Genomic DNA, 15,312 nt, shown 5'->3' with positions numbered 1-15,312 from the left:
GATTTACATTGGGCTGCGGTTTTCCATCTTTTCAGGTTTTTTCATGTTTTATTACATCAAAGCATGGTTATTTTTTTAAAATGTTTTGGTAATAGAAAGGATTGTAGTAGTGAGTTAATATGGTTGTAAGGCAAAGAAAAGGCATTGCAAAACAAGAGGAAACAGGATTAAATACAGAAGTAACGGTAGGACTGGAAAAAAGTTTGCATGGGCTTACCTGATCATTTACCTAGCAGCCCATATAGCATTGAACAGTTGCTATAAGCAGTGCAGTCTGTGGAAGAGGTGAACAGGGAGTTTAATAAACATTCAGCATTCTTGGTGAGGACAGAATTTACCAAAAAAAAAAAAAAAGTTAAAGAAATATTGTTAATTCTTTTGAAATTCAGGTTTGGTACTAAAATGCCTGGTAGCTCTCAATGGAGAGGAAACAAAATCCCATCGTCCAGTGGCCTGTGTTTATTGTCAGCTCAGAAAGTGGATGTGGCTTGTATACACCAGTACCTCCTGTTTGGAGAGGTGCTATGGAAGTCTCTGTATTGGCTTGAGGAGGAGCCATTTACAGAGAGATCCTCTACTTGATGGTGTTGCCAGGGTCAAGTTCGCTATCTGTGCTCACTGCAGAGGGCAGGTGCTCTGCCCTGCTGAACTGCTTGCAGTGAAGAAGGGATGGAAAAAATGTCTTTATTTATATATACACACACATATATATATATTTAATGAACGTTACAGCTTGATTTACAACATATGAGTCCAACTCAAAATAGTGTTACAAAAAGTAAAACATCTGTACATACAAGCCAGAAGAGATTTATAGGGTTTTATTTTCTTCAAAGTCCTCCAGTATAGATCAACGGTGCGCACTGCCTCTCTCTCTTCATTTTTGTTTAAGTTACACAGGCAGCTAGTCCATCTCTATTGACATTTGTGGTGCTATAAAACATAACTGCTCTGGTTTGGGCCCCTTTATTTGCACACGGTGCAAATGAGTGTCAGTAGATATTCACCTTCATTTCTTAAAGTGGCAGATTGCTTTGTTCTTCATAGAGATGGTACCCAGACCCCTCACAGTCGAGGGAAAGGGGGCTTGGGGCTGTGTTTGGGAGATGCTAAATGCACAAGAATGTGACAGTATATACAATGTAGTTTCTACATACTATTTGACTTGTCACGTAGTTCCATTCTTCATGTCAAAAAAGTCAAGAAACCAAGTCATTGCTGTTAATCACAAGGTGGGACATATTGTTAAAGCCTTGTGCTTAGCGAAGAACAAGTGTTCATCCTTTGGTCATCTTTCAAAGCAGAAAATCAAAATGTCGAATTCTGTACGGAAGAGCCTTTACCGGTAGCTCAAGAGTCTTGCAGAGCTGACTTCAGGCAAAGACAGTCAACTTTTCTTTCCTGAGCAGAGGAAAAAGAAAAGCACCTACATTAAGGTCAAAAGGAAATACAGCTTATGGGTTTGTGGTCATGGCCACCTTTTACAGTAAGGGGAGCTTGTGGGTTGTTCAATCAGAGAGTCCTGTCTCTTGTTGCTGTACCATCTTGCTGTAGCCCTTGTGCTGGCAGGGCAGAATCAAAGAGAAGCACTACTGAGCATCCTTGGCTTGAGATCGCTGGAAGCCCTTAAGTTCAAGACCAGGATTTCTTTTTCTCTTTGCACAATCAGAGCTGTGATAAAGTGCTGGAGCACTATCTCGGCCTGCATCTGTCAGAAGCTTGAGCTGCTGCCTTTTTTACATTTAGCAGCTCAAATTTCTTTAGCATTTCTGTGGATTAATTTCTAACGTACAGTGCATTGCAATCAAGTCAATGTTGGAGGCTGTAAGATGAAAGATAAGTTAAGTAGGAGGAGAAAGAAAAATAGAGCCATAACCAAGACTGCTGCCAATAAGAACTGAAGAAACAACACCAGACAGCTGGCAAAGTACCCTGTGGCTTCTTTTGATAGTCCCTCGTCACAAGTAATAAAACACCTCTTGAGTTGTTCTTCAACTACTGGTTGTAAATCCTAATGCAAAGCTGCCTGTATTTCCCGGAGTCCTGGGGACCTCCCAAAAGCCTCTGGTCTCCCAGAATCCAGCCCGCCCGACACGTTGAGGAGCAGAAATGAAGGTGGGGAAAGTGAGAATCACTGAATTTCTCCCTCTCCTTCAGAGGGAAGAAGGGGAGATGTTAGTGTTATAGTGAGTTGTGAATGTGAACATTATGGGGCATATTTTAAAACAAAACACTAGCACATTCAAGGTTCCTTACTTTTGCTCCAAATCACTGCAGCTGTGGTATGTATAAAGCTGTTATTGTTGTGTCCTTTTTAACGTGTTTTAAAATGTGCTTGGAGCTTTGGGGAATTCCTTATTTCTTTTATTTGTATTTTTTTAATTCCGTCTGAAATGCTCTGCTGTTTATATTTAAGCAAAACCTCCAGCAGGAATGAATAAAATCAGAGCATCATAATCTTGAAAGGCAGATCAGAGACTGGCAGATAGGTATGGCTGAAGGAGCCTTTTCACGAGGGATGGGGTAGGCAGGGTGTTCGGGAACAGAGCAGCCCCTTTCCCTTCCTGTCTCTCCGTGTGCTCCCTTTCCCCGTCCTCTCTGCTGCCCCATCCCCTCTGCGTGAAGCATCCATCAAAGCCAGGGTTTCAGCAACAGGGGCAAGTTTCAGCAGCATCAAAAGAAGTGGGGCTTGTTCAGCCAGGCAAACCCGCCCAGCTCCTTGGCTGTGCACTCCTTCGTGCTCTCCAAGAGCAGCAGTGCTGTCTCGCGCTTGGAAAAGCCACTCCTTCTGTTTTCCAGTGGAACATCTGATGAGATTTCAGTTTCCACACTAATGCTCTTCGATTCGAATGCAATTATTAGCAGCCTATTTTTGCTCAGGAGCACAAGAAAACTTGAGATTTTTTTTTCCTTTTGTTAAGCTCCCCATGTCAAGTGACCTGGTGTCACATCTTTGCTCGGGGGAACACTTTTGGCTGGAAGAGCCTCGGGTTCATTAGGAGTTCCTACCTTTATCCAGGAAAGAATCCAACAAAGCGAGGCTCATTCCTCATTACGCCTTCTCCATGCCCTTCTCGCTCTCAAAAGAAAATGCCAGCCAGGCTCACAATGCAGCCGTGATGGGAATAGTATGGAAAAATAAGGTTCACTGCAAGGAAAAGCAGCTGGGAAAAGTGGAACGATGAGTTTGTGATTTATTCTGCTTTCTTGCATTGTGCAGTGAAGACCCATGTAAATTTTGGAGACGGGACAACAGAGGAAATTATAGGGCTTTTTTTTGTGTAAGACTCCAGGTTTTCTTCCCTTTTTAATGCCTTTTTAATCTGGCTATCTGAGGGAACTTGGTAAAACTCCTTAGCTAATGTTAGCCCTAGGTTAGCAGCGTTATTAGCACTAGCAGCAGTGGTGAGTCTGCACTCAGAGGAGCCCATCAGTTTCTGGCACACATTTACGGTCTTGTCAAATGGCTTTAACTGATATAGAAAAACCACTGGGAGCTGCTAAGGCCTCGTTTGTTAAGGTCATCTGCTGGTGCTGATCTAAAAAGCGGGTTTTTGCAGAAGGCTTTTTCTTTTCCTCAAATTTACTGTGGTAAACAAGAGGTGTGAGTGATTAATAACTAGCCTTTAACTTGGGGACTGGATGCCCTTTCACTGCTTGGGTCTGCAAAGCATGAAAAATTTTGCAAGGACGCTGGAGGAAAGAAATCTTGGCAGTCCGGCTGGCATGGGTTTAGATAGGGAGGCAGGAAAGGGGAACACAAGCTCATGGATGTTCAGCACACTGCATTTCGACCATCAGCATGATGAGGGTCTCTGTTCCTCCCTCAGACCAAGCTCAAACTATCTATCTGAAATCTCTTCTGTGTGAGTTTTTCTTACATGACTCTTTTGGCCAAAGATCAAGCCGCTTCCCCAGAGCCTTTCTTCCAGGAACAGCTTAGTGTTGGCTTTCAGGCAGGTGTACAGATGTGTAGCAGTGGACACTGTTTTCTGATTTACATCATCTTCATAGCACGCCTGCAAAGTGGTATTTGGTTGGATTTTCAGCATCTCTTAATGCTAAGAGATTTACCACAGTTGGAATCAGTTCTTTGGATCTTGTCCATGACAGTTTCAGCTGATGTAGAGCTACTTATAAAACCACCACAGACCTATATAGAAATACCTATTTTCCTCATCTTTCAAGGTAGCCTTAGCTTGTGGTATTCTGATAGATCTTCCAAATTAATTGATGTTTGTCATGTTAGCTCTTTACATTTTCAGTTTCAGGTGGCCTGTATGTTGCTACTTCACCTTTTTCGAACAGCAAACAAAACATGCTCCTTTAAAACAACTGTGTGATTACAAGACAGGCAAGAGGACAGGAGGCAGTGACCCAAGGCAGTCCATCCAGGCTTCCTTCTGTCTTGAATTGAAGTAAAGAATAATCATCATCCAGATTTCCTAGATTAGTTTTTTAAAAAAGCTCTGGACTGGTTTCACTGGTATCCCTAAGGCTGCAGCTGACTGCCTGTGTAGGCGAATATTTCAGTTACCTTTGATACTGGACTCTGTCCCCCCTTTCTGGAGGACTACAAATCTCTTCTCGTTCTCCAAATTAGAAATGTGCAAGTGACAAACTATTTTGTCTTGTGTTAGAATGCTCTTTCTCCAAATACTGTTTGCTCTCCATATTCTTGGCCATTGGATTAAACAAGGCATGTCCATTATGGTTGTATTTTTGTCATTAATTTTGAAGGTAAAGTGTATATATATATGAACAGCTGGTTTTACTAGGCTGAAGTCCTAAGCTGCCAAGGAACTTTCCTACTGTTTTTAACTCTTGAAATAACTAACGCTTGCAAGGGTTTTATTTGGTTGTGTTTCAGATGGGGAAAAAAAACCCAATCCTGGATCTGGAGTATACCTTTTAGCTCGAGCGGCAAACCAAGTAGGAATGTCTGGGTTATTTCCGAACTCCACTAATATGGACCTCCCTCGTGAAAGAAAGAGCATGATGTCATGTGCAGCAATGCGGGAGAGGATGGGAACGCGCTCCTACCCACTCTACATGCCCCAGAGGTAATTATGGGCTAATACCCCATAATAAGGCAATGAACTACCTGTTGCTTACTTTTTTTGTGTATAAATGTGTGCATGCTTATTATATGTGTGTGTGTTTGTATTTGAATAACTACTTTTACAGACTCTTAGAACAAAAAAGAATTTTTAAAGGGAGTTTTGGTTTCTCGTGAATTTCTGGTTTAATCTGTAATGAGTTTGCTTGGTGTTTTGCGGCAGGAGTTGAGGCTTCGGTCACAGGCTTGTTTAGAAGCTTTGTGCTTCACTTTACTTTGTATTTCTAGTGTTTCAGTGGATCAAAAGAAAAGCAAAAGTGGTATCATTTGACCTTCCAAATCTGGTAGTGTCTTTTCTTTTTTTCCCCTTCCCCTTTATCCTTGCCTTGTCATGGTGAAGAAGTAGTGTAAAACATGCAGCATTTGTTTCCAGGTGATCTGTTCTTTTTCACCCTTCTCTTCTCTCCCTTGAGACAGAGGCCCTCTGCCATCCTTTGAGATGTCAGGAATTTTAGGAGAACATTTATGCAGCAGCATAAAAAGGCATTGGACCATGTAGCGAGATTCAGGTATATGGTAGCAATGATTGCACACCCTAGTAAAGCAGCTCACCTGCATATATTATTATAGGATTGGACTTGATGATCTTAAAGGTCTCTTCTAACCTGCAAGATTCTATTTGAAAACATTATGAGAAATCTTCCCTGGGTAGCAAAGAGCTTAAAGACAACGCCACGTATTCTGGTCTTGTCACATATGCACTGTGCAAAACATGTATGGGAGTAAACAAATACCTATTTTTCTTGCCCCAAATAAGTTAAATACATTTCCGTGTTGAAATCAGATTAAAGTCCTCATTTTCTTTCTATATTGACTCTAGCTGCTGAGGATAGCAGCTCCTCCGGTCTCTGGTAATGTAGTCTTCACCTCAAACAGGGATTCTAAAATATTTAAGCGTCCCTCTCGTGAGGCTTCTTGTTTCCTATTTGTTTTCTGTTGCTAAGCAATGCATTTATACCCCCAAACTTAAAATTTACAACGCTCAAATTGTCCCTCAGCCTTATTCTCCAAACCTCACATATGTAATGGGTTTTCCATCTGCTAGTTTTCCCATGTCGCCCCATCCATCCTCGAGTCTGCAGAGGAAAAAGCCTTGTGGTTGAGGGGTTTTTTTCCCATTTTTCTTAGCCTCCATCTGTAATTAATTTCTCGCAAAGCCACATCTGTCTGTTTAGGGCAGGGGAAGTGGGGAAGGGGAGGTAAAAAGTGAAGTCACTCTCTCCCTTTCCCAATAAAATGCAGAATTTGGCAAGTGCGATTGTAGTTCCTCTGGGCATTTCAGCCTCTGCCTTCCACCCTCCAACCCTCGTCACCCCCCTGCTCCAGTGCACAGTCAAACCTCTTACAGATGGGTGAGGAGCTGCTGGAGCTCAGCTGGTCGCTCTCCCGCCGGCATGGAGCTTGTGGGTTTGGTCTGCACTACAGCCCACATCTGACTCCACTGTGTGTTTCTGCTACTGGGGCTGCTGCGAAAGCTGCTGGCATCCTTTGGAAAACTTCCTTCTGTCAATATTTGAATTTTCAAAACCGTACTAAATAGCTGCCATGATGTTTCTTTTTTAAAGACTTAAGAAATAGCCACAGTGGTCCCACTCAATATTCCTTCTCTACCACCATCTACGGCAGCTGTTCTGAAATCTTTTTATGCTCTGCAGACCACCAGGTAGCTTCAAGAAGGAGCAGGCCTTGCTGTGAGGCCAGCAGCCCACCTGGTGCCCTTCTCTGCAGTGGTGGGGGAGCGCAGAAAGCACTGGCTGTCTGTGTCCAGGCAGGACAAACCCATAGTGCAACGCCTGCTCTGCACTCTTGGGGAAGGTCTGCAAGATGCTCCTCATCCTGGAGGCTTTTTTAGGGTGTTCTGATTTGAGCTGAAATAGAATTGGTTTTCTAACTTTTCAGCTAAGTCTCATCTAAGTAACATAATTTTCTAATAGTTAACTGCATGTTTTTCAAACAGGATTTGTCTCTAGCAGTGATAACACAGGGCACTGGGATGCAGAAAGGCCATTGCTTAGACTTATTCCTAAAGAAACCAAGGGCATCCCCGAGCTGGCAGAGCCGTAAGTGAAAGGGGTGGAACAGGTCATACCTGCATGGGGTGGCAGGCAGGACAGGTGACCCTAAACTGACCAACAGAGAATTCCATCCCATATATGTTGTACTCAGGATAAAACTGAGGGATCATGAGGGTCAATCTCTCTTCTTTGATGGCCAACATCTGTGGAGGACTTCATCTGTATTTTTAACCCATGTATTCCTGAATCCAGCTCCCTTCCGCTGCTGAATCCAGCCCAGGACACTTTTCCTTGTGCCGCTCTGCAGCATCTGTGATGATGTAATCATTGAGAGGGGGAGCAATTTCATATATTTCTATATATTTTATCATTTCCTAACTTATAATATTTTATTCATTATTATTTCATTAGAGATGTTTTAGTCTTAGTTTCCAGCCCACAAGTCTTTCTTCTCATTTCCCTTTCCTGGGAGTGGAGGGAAAGGGAATTGGGAGCCCAACTGCTTACATTTTGGTTGTTGAATTGAGCCGGGCTGGGACTAAACTGTGATACTGGGGGCATATGATCTTTCCTCCCTTTCCCTCTGAGAATTGCAACCAGAGAAAATATCCCCCTCTGCTGCCTCTGTGCTGGAAATAGTTGGCAGAGGTCCCAGAGCCTGGCCTCCCATCGGGTCACCTGTCCAACGCAAGGTCCTTATCCCCTTGAGTAACCTGCTCCCATCATGTCCCAACTCCTCCAGCTGCTTCAAATTGGAAAAGCAGTCATCATTTATTAGAGGTAGTGGTCATCCTTACAGAAAGGTCTCTGAGAAGAGCTATAGCTGTGAATGTTGGCCACTGAGTGGAGGACCCATCGACCAGCTTCTGACTAACTGTAATCCTGTGAATGAACATCTGGGAGCTGCTGAGCTTGTGAAGTGAGTATTGACTTGAAGATGAGAAGTCCAACTCCCTGTTCCCAACCTCTGGGCTTGTCTGCTTGCAGAGCTTGTGACAGAGTCATCAGAGATGAGCAACTGGTTGCTTGTGTAGGAGGAACACACAAATCCTGAAATCTATGGGAAATCAGACCGCTCCGATTTTTTGAGCTCCGGGACTTCTCTTTGTTCTCCAATGTGGGTCAGGCACCAAGGTGTAGATTGAACATCGCTGCTGCCAGCAGCGCTGGTTTGAACAGCCAGCCCCTCCTTCCCATTCACCGCTCCTCCCGTCCAGCCATAACTACTGTGCAGCCAGTTGGTGAGTTAGATGTGATAATTAATCAGGGTTAAATAAAACTTACTCACTTTGTTGCCAGATGATTTTTAACTGAGGTCAATTCTGCAGCTCAGTTTACTGCACAGCCTCCCAGGCTACTGTCCTGGCACAACTGAAGGGCTGGCACAGGAATGGGAGGATAAATAGTGACAAGTTCGGCAGAGGGGCAACTTAAATTGATGGTTTTGCTGAAAAACACTGCTGCTAGTCAAACTACTGCCTAATAGCTAAGGCAGAGCTCATCCTCCGCAGGGCTGGGCACCCAGCATGCTGCCTGTTTGCTGCCTGTCCCTCTGCAAGCACGCTCTTCAGTATGGATTTCGGGGAAGGTTCTTTGGGATGGTGTCCTTAAATACTGATGAGTAGTGGCCTGTTTTAGAATAATATGATAAAGAACCGATTAATAACAGTCAAAACTTCCTGGCCCAGGATTCATCCCTGTTGTACATACAAACTGAGTTCTGCCTCCAACAACTTTCCAAGAATTACAGGTTAGAGGGAAAACTATTGTATGAGTAGCAGTCTTGAAGAAGGCAGGCTGGGCTGAGGGATGCCGAAGAAAACAGCTGAGAATGGGAGCACTGGTTCAGAGAGCATCCTAGCAGAGCCACTGCAGAAGAACTGAAGCTGGCTTGAGCAGTCACCTGGAGAACATGGGGCGGTGGGGACACTGTGTGTCGTCACACCACACATCTGGCACAGCTGCCGGAGTACAGTGGGACCTTGTTCCAGCACAGCCATATTAGTAATGTGTCTGGAAAAGAATTTTTGGCAAGGGTCAACTGAAACAGCTTTATTCTGCCTCAGAGACAGCTCTCAAAAGGCTTTAAAACACAGAATGTGTTGGAGCAGTCTTGAAGCACCAGAGGCGCTCGTGGTCGTGGCTACGGATCTGCCAAAGAAAGCCCTTGTGGAAAGGTCATCACTGAGCTGGAAGTGGGAATCCCACCAGTGAACTCATAGTAGGTTTGCAGTGGGGAACGTCAGCGCTGACTCAAATCTCTCTGAAATCCTTCCCTTGCCCTCAGACTACCGTGACTGAGTTCGTCTCCCCCTTTCAATAAATTTCATTCCTGTGCTGACCATGGGGGGAAAGGGGACGCGCTCTGACAAGCAAGATGGGGTGGCAGCAGCTCTCCAAGGAGCAGACTCACAAAAACGATACAGTGAGAAAATTAATCTGATTCCAGTGTAAAATGACCCAAAACCGAAATAACACTGACACCCTGTGGAGCCGTGTGGAGGGACATTCTGCAGGTCTTGCTTCACCTTGTTCCTGATACTATAGGCCAGTAATTAGATTCATTCATGGCCTCTGTTAGAGAAAACTTTGGGGTTTTTTTCCAATGAAAAGTTTCATGTTTTTCTAAGCCTAATTAAAAAGTGAAAAAAAAATTCTTCTATTAGAAATAATTATTTTTATAATTATCTTCTAGCTAAACCCACAAAAGCTTGTTTGCCAGAAAGAGAACAATAAGGAATATTCTACAAGACCTGAAGAATGTTGCTGTAACAGGTTGAGTTTCCCAAAGCACTTCCTTCTGCACAGCTAGAACCATTGGAGGGAGCTGCTCCACACCGAGACAAGGTCAGGACGCTAATCATTCCCCCTTCCCATCTGGACTACTGTTTAAAAATGTGTAAATGTGCATTTTTAATAGGCAGAGCAACAACTCTGTGTTTCGCTTGTTCTTGCTGCATGCCACTTAGTTGACTGTCTTGGTCTTTGGAGTGTGTTTTGAGATGCCACAGAATCATAGAGTGATTTGGGTTGGAGGGGACCTTAAAGCCCATCTATTTCCAGTCCCCCTGCCCTGGGGCAGGGACACCTCCCACTGGGTCAGGTTGCTCAAAGCCCCATCCAGCCTGGCTTTGAACACCTCCAGGGATGAAACATCCATGACTTCTCTGGGAACCTGTGCCTGTGCTTCACCACCCCATCCAACTCCTGTCCCTGCATAGGACGACCCCAGCATTCACACCATGTGTCTGATGGCATTGTTCAAACACTTCTGGAATACTGTCAGGCTTGGCACCGTGACTGCTTCCCTGGAAGCTGTTCCAGTGCTTCACCACCCTCTGGGTGAAGAACCTCTTCCTAATATTCAGCCTGAACCCTTCCTGGTACATCTTCCTGCCATTCCCTCGGGTCCTGTTATTGGTCACCAGAGAGAGGAGCTCAGCGCCTGCTCCTCCTGCCCTTGTAAAGAAGCTGGGGACCATGATGAGGTCTCCCCTCAGCCTCCCCTTCTCCAGGCTGAACAGACCAAGTGATTTCAGCCACTCCTCTTGTGGCTTCCCCTGTAAAACCATCACCAATTCCATGGCCTCCTCTGGACGCTCTCCAGTAGCTTTAGATCCTTGTTATACTGTGGCACCCAGAGCTGTACCCAGCACTCAGGGTGGGGCCACATCAATGTGGATCAGAGTGGGACAATTCCCTCCCTTGACTGGCGGGCAATGCCATGCTTGATGCACCCCAGGACACAGTTGGCCTTCTGGTCTGCCAGGGCACACTGACTTGCTATAAGAAGCTTGAGAATGCAGTTGTTTTAATCCAATATCTCTAATGCTTCTATTATTTCTAGTGAGAAAGGGAACATCACTTTACTGTAGGTATTGTTCCTTTTCTTTGGCACAATCTCACTATGTGGAGTTCGTTTTCCAAGCAGGGCAGCCTTTCTTCTCCCTTTCTTTGTCCCATGCTGTGCTGACCCCCAGTATTTTACAGAAGGCTCAAGATAATACACATTGCTTTTATTTACCAGATTCTACCATTGTAAAAATTGATTCTGGCCACTGATGCTGCATGAAAGATCCAAACCCAACTTGCCATTTAATTTAAAAATACTCTGTGTCAAAAAGAAGAATTTTTAACTTTTCATTGCTTTGGTGTAAACCATGAAAGCACAGAAAACTGCCTTTAATTCCTTGGGTTTTGTTTTTGCAGTGACCAAACTGACCAATCTGAAATGGCCCCTCAGTGCTGTGGGCAGGTTTTTGGTCTGAGTGCAGCTCTGATGTGATTTTAATGATCCCCAAGTTCTCCCTCTCCCACCAGCACAGCCTCTGGTGGGAAGTATGCAGAGAGGAACACGCCCCAACCAGTGTCCGGGCTTTCTTTGACTGCTTTTTGTTTTGTCCTTCCAAGGGAGCAGGACTCATCCCCCTCACTGTGAAGCAGCTGGATCCATAGGGACCTGGCTGCAACACCCACGCAGGAAAAAGGGCAGGAGCGCTGAGCAGCAAAGGTACAGACACACATGGAGAGGGGCTGGGAGGGAGGCAGAGAGCATAAAATCGGTTGGCGCAATGCGAATGTGTATTGCAGCGCAATTCCCTTGCCTGTAATTCCCTTCCTGCTCAGGTGGAGCGGTGACATGCTAGTGCTGCTTGTCAATTATGCTGCAAATAAACACTGTATGATTTGCAGTGACATTTAAAAGCAATTAAGAAAGTTAAGTGGTAAATGTGTGCTTTTGTCTTTCCAGTTCAAAACAAAGTTTTGGTGGAAAAAAATCCCAAATATTTAATTACAAAAATTACAGTCTAATTGTATAAATCAGCCTGACACTCCTCACTGCAAAGAGATTTCTAATCGCTTGTGTGGCTGCCTTAATGTTGTGCTTCAGGGCAGCATGGTGCTCTATTAAATTACTGACACGTTGGAACTCTGCTACCTGGCGCTGGCTGGGGAGAAGCTGGAGGGTGTGGTCCCTCATCTGCTTGAGGCAACATCACCCAAGGTGCCATAATTCATAGAATCAAAGAATCTCAGAATGGTTTGGGTTGGAAGGGACCTCAAAGCCCACCCACATGGTGGGGGGGAGGACTGGATAGGCTTTAGGATCCCTTCCAACCCAAACCATTCCATGATTCTATGATTGCCCTGCTGGTCTGTCTGCCATCCCATACCCAGCTCTATGTCTTTTCTATAACCTAATCCACTTGACCGCTTCTAGCTCATATCGTTTCTGTACCTGTAGTCAAGTGTTCAGTGCTTAAATATTAATGTACTAATTAATAATGAAAACTATGGTTGTAGTTAGGTTTAAAATTTTATTTCAGTGAGGAATTAGTGGAGATCTATTCTCTAACAATGAAACTGCGTTATTAATATATATATTTAAGTATCTTTCCCTTTAGCAATAACATTGCACAAGGAAAGTATCCTGTGTATGCATGTCTGTGAAGACATTTGCTTGCAGTGCTTGGAAACTCGAGCAGGAAGCCATAAGGTGCTAGGTATGACTTTTTGCAAAAGGGTTTTAAAAGTCCCACTAAAAAAGGGGGTTTATTCCAAGGCTTAAAAATGGAGGAGAGGACAGGAAACCTCCTGGAAAGAAATACATTTATTTTCCACTTCAGACAGGCCAGTCTGCAAATGCAGTATTTGTTGCAATCTTAAAGTAGCTGAAAGTGTTGCATTTGTAAAGTCACAGTCAGCCAATGGTAATATAAATTGTGCTGTTAGGATGCATGGTACCTAACAAATCTGGGATGGGCTGCATAAGAAAGGTCAGATCCATGTGCAAGATGAAAAATTCCCACCATTTTTTTTTCCATCTCTCTGCAAGGGATTGCTTTCCAGAAACTTTTTCTGTCTTGGGAAGAGATCTGGTGGAAGCTAGCTGGATAGGGATATAACCACATCATGTTTCTCTGCAAGATCCCCTTTCCCCTGACAGACAAGCCCATGACTGCTTTCCCACTGGGGATGAACTTCTTCCCTTCCAGCTTGGCAGAGGTGAGCTGAGCTATGGAGCCGCTGTATAGCAGCCCACTTCCCATATCATGATCTTCCACAATGGAAATCTTGTACTACTTCTCACTGCCCTGGTAATAGAGATCTGGCACTCTTTGTTGATGACGTGGCCTTCAGAGCTGCTTCTTTAGCATCTCTCACCCAAGGGTATGGAGCAGTTTGTGGACAAGACCATCTTCCAAGTTGACAGGCAAAAGTCTTCTCCCTTTCCCCCACTCAAATAAAGGAAAAAAAATGAATAGTATTCAGTCTTGAGTAACAATTTGTGCAATAAAAAGCAAGGTGCAGTTGAGGAAGCCCTGGATTGGGGGTACGGAGTTTGTTGTAGCAAGGTGGGTGCTGGTCTCTTCTCCCAAGTAACAAGTGATAGGATGAAAGAACATGGCCTCAAGTTACACCAGGGGAGGTTTAGATTGAACATTAGGAAAAAATTCTTTACTGAAAGAGGGGTGCAGCACTGGCAGAGGCTGCCCAGGGAAATGATGGAGTCACCATCCCCGGAGGTGTTTAAAAGACTTGTAGACGTGACATTTAGTACGCACGGTGGTGTTGTGTGATGGTTGGATTTTATGATCTTGGAGGTCTTTTCCAACCTTAACAATTCTGTGATTTGAAGAGCTACAGGAGGTGTCCTTAGGGGGTCTGAAGAAAGGCAAGGAGTGATCTTCCAGGGACTGATTCCAGGAATAGGTGGAAATAGGGTGGGTAAAAGGAACAAAAAAATGATCAAAACCAGCAAGTGGGGGCAGCAACACTGAAGGGAAGTCTTCTGGACAATGAGGGGCTCTGGATGCACAGGATTTGTTGTAGTTAAGAGAGCATGGGTAGTGCCTATATGCCTAGGATGGTGTTCATGAGCAGAATGGCTGTGCTTGTCACCCCCTGCTCTGCTGCCTTCCTTGCTGCAATATTTTTCTGGGAAAATTTCCATACTGTTTGGGGGCGATTCCTATGGAGATGGGTTGGCACTGCACCGACGGTGCCTTTCCTGCCGAACTTTGAGTAATGCCTGCTGACTTAAAGTGACCCCAGAGCCTTATTTTTAATTGGGAATGTGCAAATATGGGGGGAAAAAATAAATTACAACATTATTTGGAACAGCATGGGCACAGATATACAAATTCTACTCATGCTACGGGTGAATTTTAAGAGGAGGCATGCTGTTTAGGACCAAATATTGTGCTAATATGTAGAATAACAGGGCTGCATAGTATAATAATAATAATGTATAATATGGTATAATAGAGCTGTGTTCAACATGAGTGAACAGTGTGCTGCAGTAGCAAAGGAGGCCAGCAGGATGCATCAAGAAGGGCCTCACCAGCAGAGATAAAGAAGTCATTATCTCACTCTATTTGTCAGGCTGCACCTGGAGTGCTGCGTTTGGTTTTGGTCTCCACTACACAAAAAAAAAAAAAAGCTGTGGCCAGGCAGGAGAGGTTCCAGGGAAGGAAGGGATGATCAGAGGACTGAGAAACCTACCACATGAAGTAAGACTGGGAGACTTACTTGTTGACTCTTGTTCAGTATCAAGATAAGACTTATTACCATGTTCCTAATACAAGCAGTAGTTATTGTTACAAAAAGTGGGATATTTTTTGTTTAAGCTAAAATAGAGTTAAGTTTTATCTAAGTAATTATCTTCTTTTAAAGTTAGAACGCGTTTTTCTTCAAAATGGTCTTTTTCCAGACCCTGCCCATTCTTTGACGATGATAACACCTTGTGTTCAACGTGATCTGTGCTGCACAGATGAGGCTTCTGCGATGCCCTCTGTTCGCGGTCTCTCCCTTTCTCAAATGCAAGGTCAGACAGAGCTGGAGCCAAAGCTCCAAACTAGCAAGCGTTTTGACTGTTGTAAAGTTCAGAATAACATTAAAATTGTAAAGTAATATTTCTGGGAAAAATTATCCATATGCATATGCAAGTGGGAAATCTGTTGTGGCCCAGCTCCTTTCTCGCTGCACAGGATCAATGGACATCCCTCCTCGTGTTGCCCAGCCCTGACAGAGGATGCTCGCTTTCTGAAACTCCAAATTTGCTGGCTTTTTCGGTATCATTCCAGTACGTAAAGGGCATCTTGCCAAGAGGACGGAGGCACCCTTTTTGTGAGGAGCCATACGGAAAAGACAAAGGGTGATGGGTGTAAGTTACTT

General features: G+C 44.3%; 1 long non-coding RNA gene across 3 annotated transcripts; it reads left to right on the top strand.

Moving 5' to 3' along the window:
* Positions 1-4,882: 4,882 nt before the first annotated feature.
* LOC128852832 (uncharacterized) lies at positions 4,883-14,758 on the top strand. Of its 3 annotated transcripts, XR_008450883.1 has the most exons (5): positions 4,883-5,063; positions 8,122-8,375; positions 9,201-9,355; positions 9,830-9,981; positions 11,545-14,758. It is a non-coding gene; the product is annotated as an uncharacterized LOC128852832 (long non-coding RNA). The 3 variants fall into 3 exon arrangements; XR_008450882.1 differs by having other exon boundaries at positions 8,122-9,355; XR_008450884.1 differs by lacking the exons at positions 8,122-8,375; positions 9,201-9,355.
* Positions 14,759-15,312: the final 554 nt, after the last annotated feature.

Source organism: Cuculus canorus, chromosome 8, assembly GCF_017976375.1.
Source record: "Cuculus canorus isolate bCucCan1 chromosome 8, bCucCan1.pri, whole genome shotgun sequence".
NCBI classification, from domain to species: Eukaryota; Metazoa; Chordata; class Aves; order Cuculiformes; family Cuculidae; genus Cuculus; species Cuculus canorus.
Note: the sequence above shows the minus strand (reverse complement) of the source record. Positions and strands in the feature narration are given on the sequence as shown.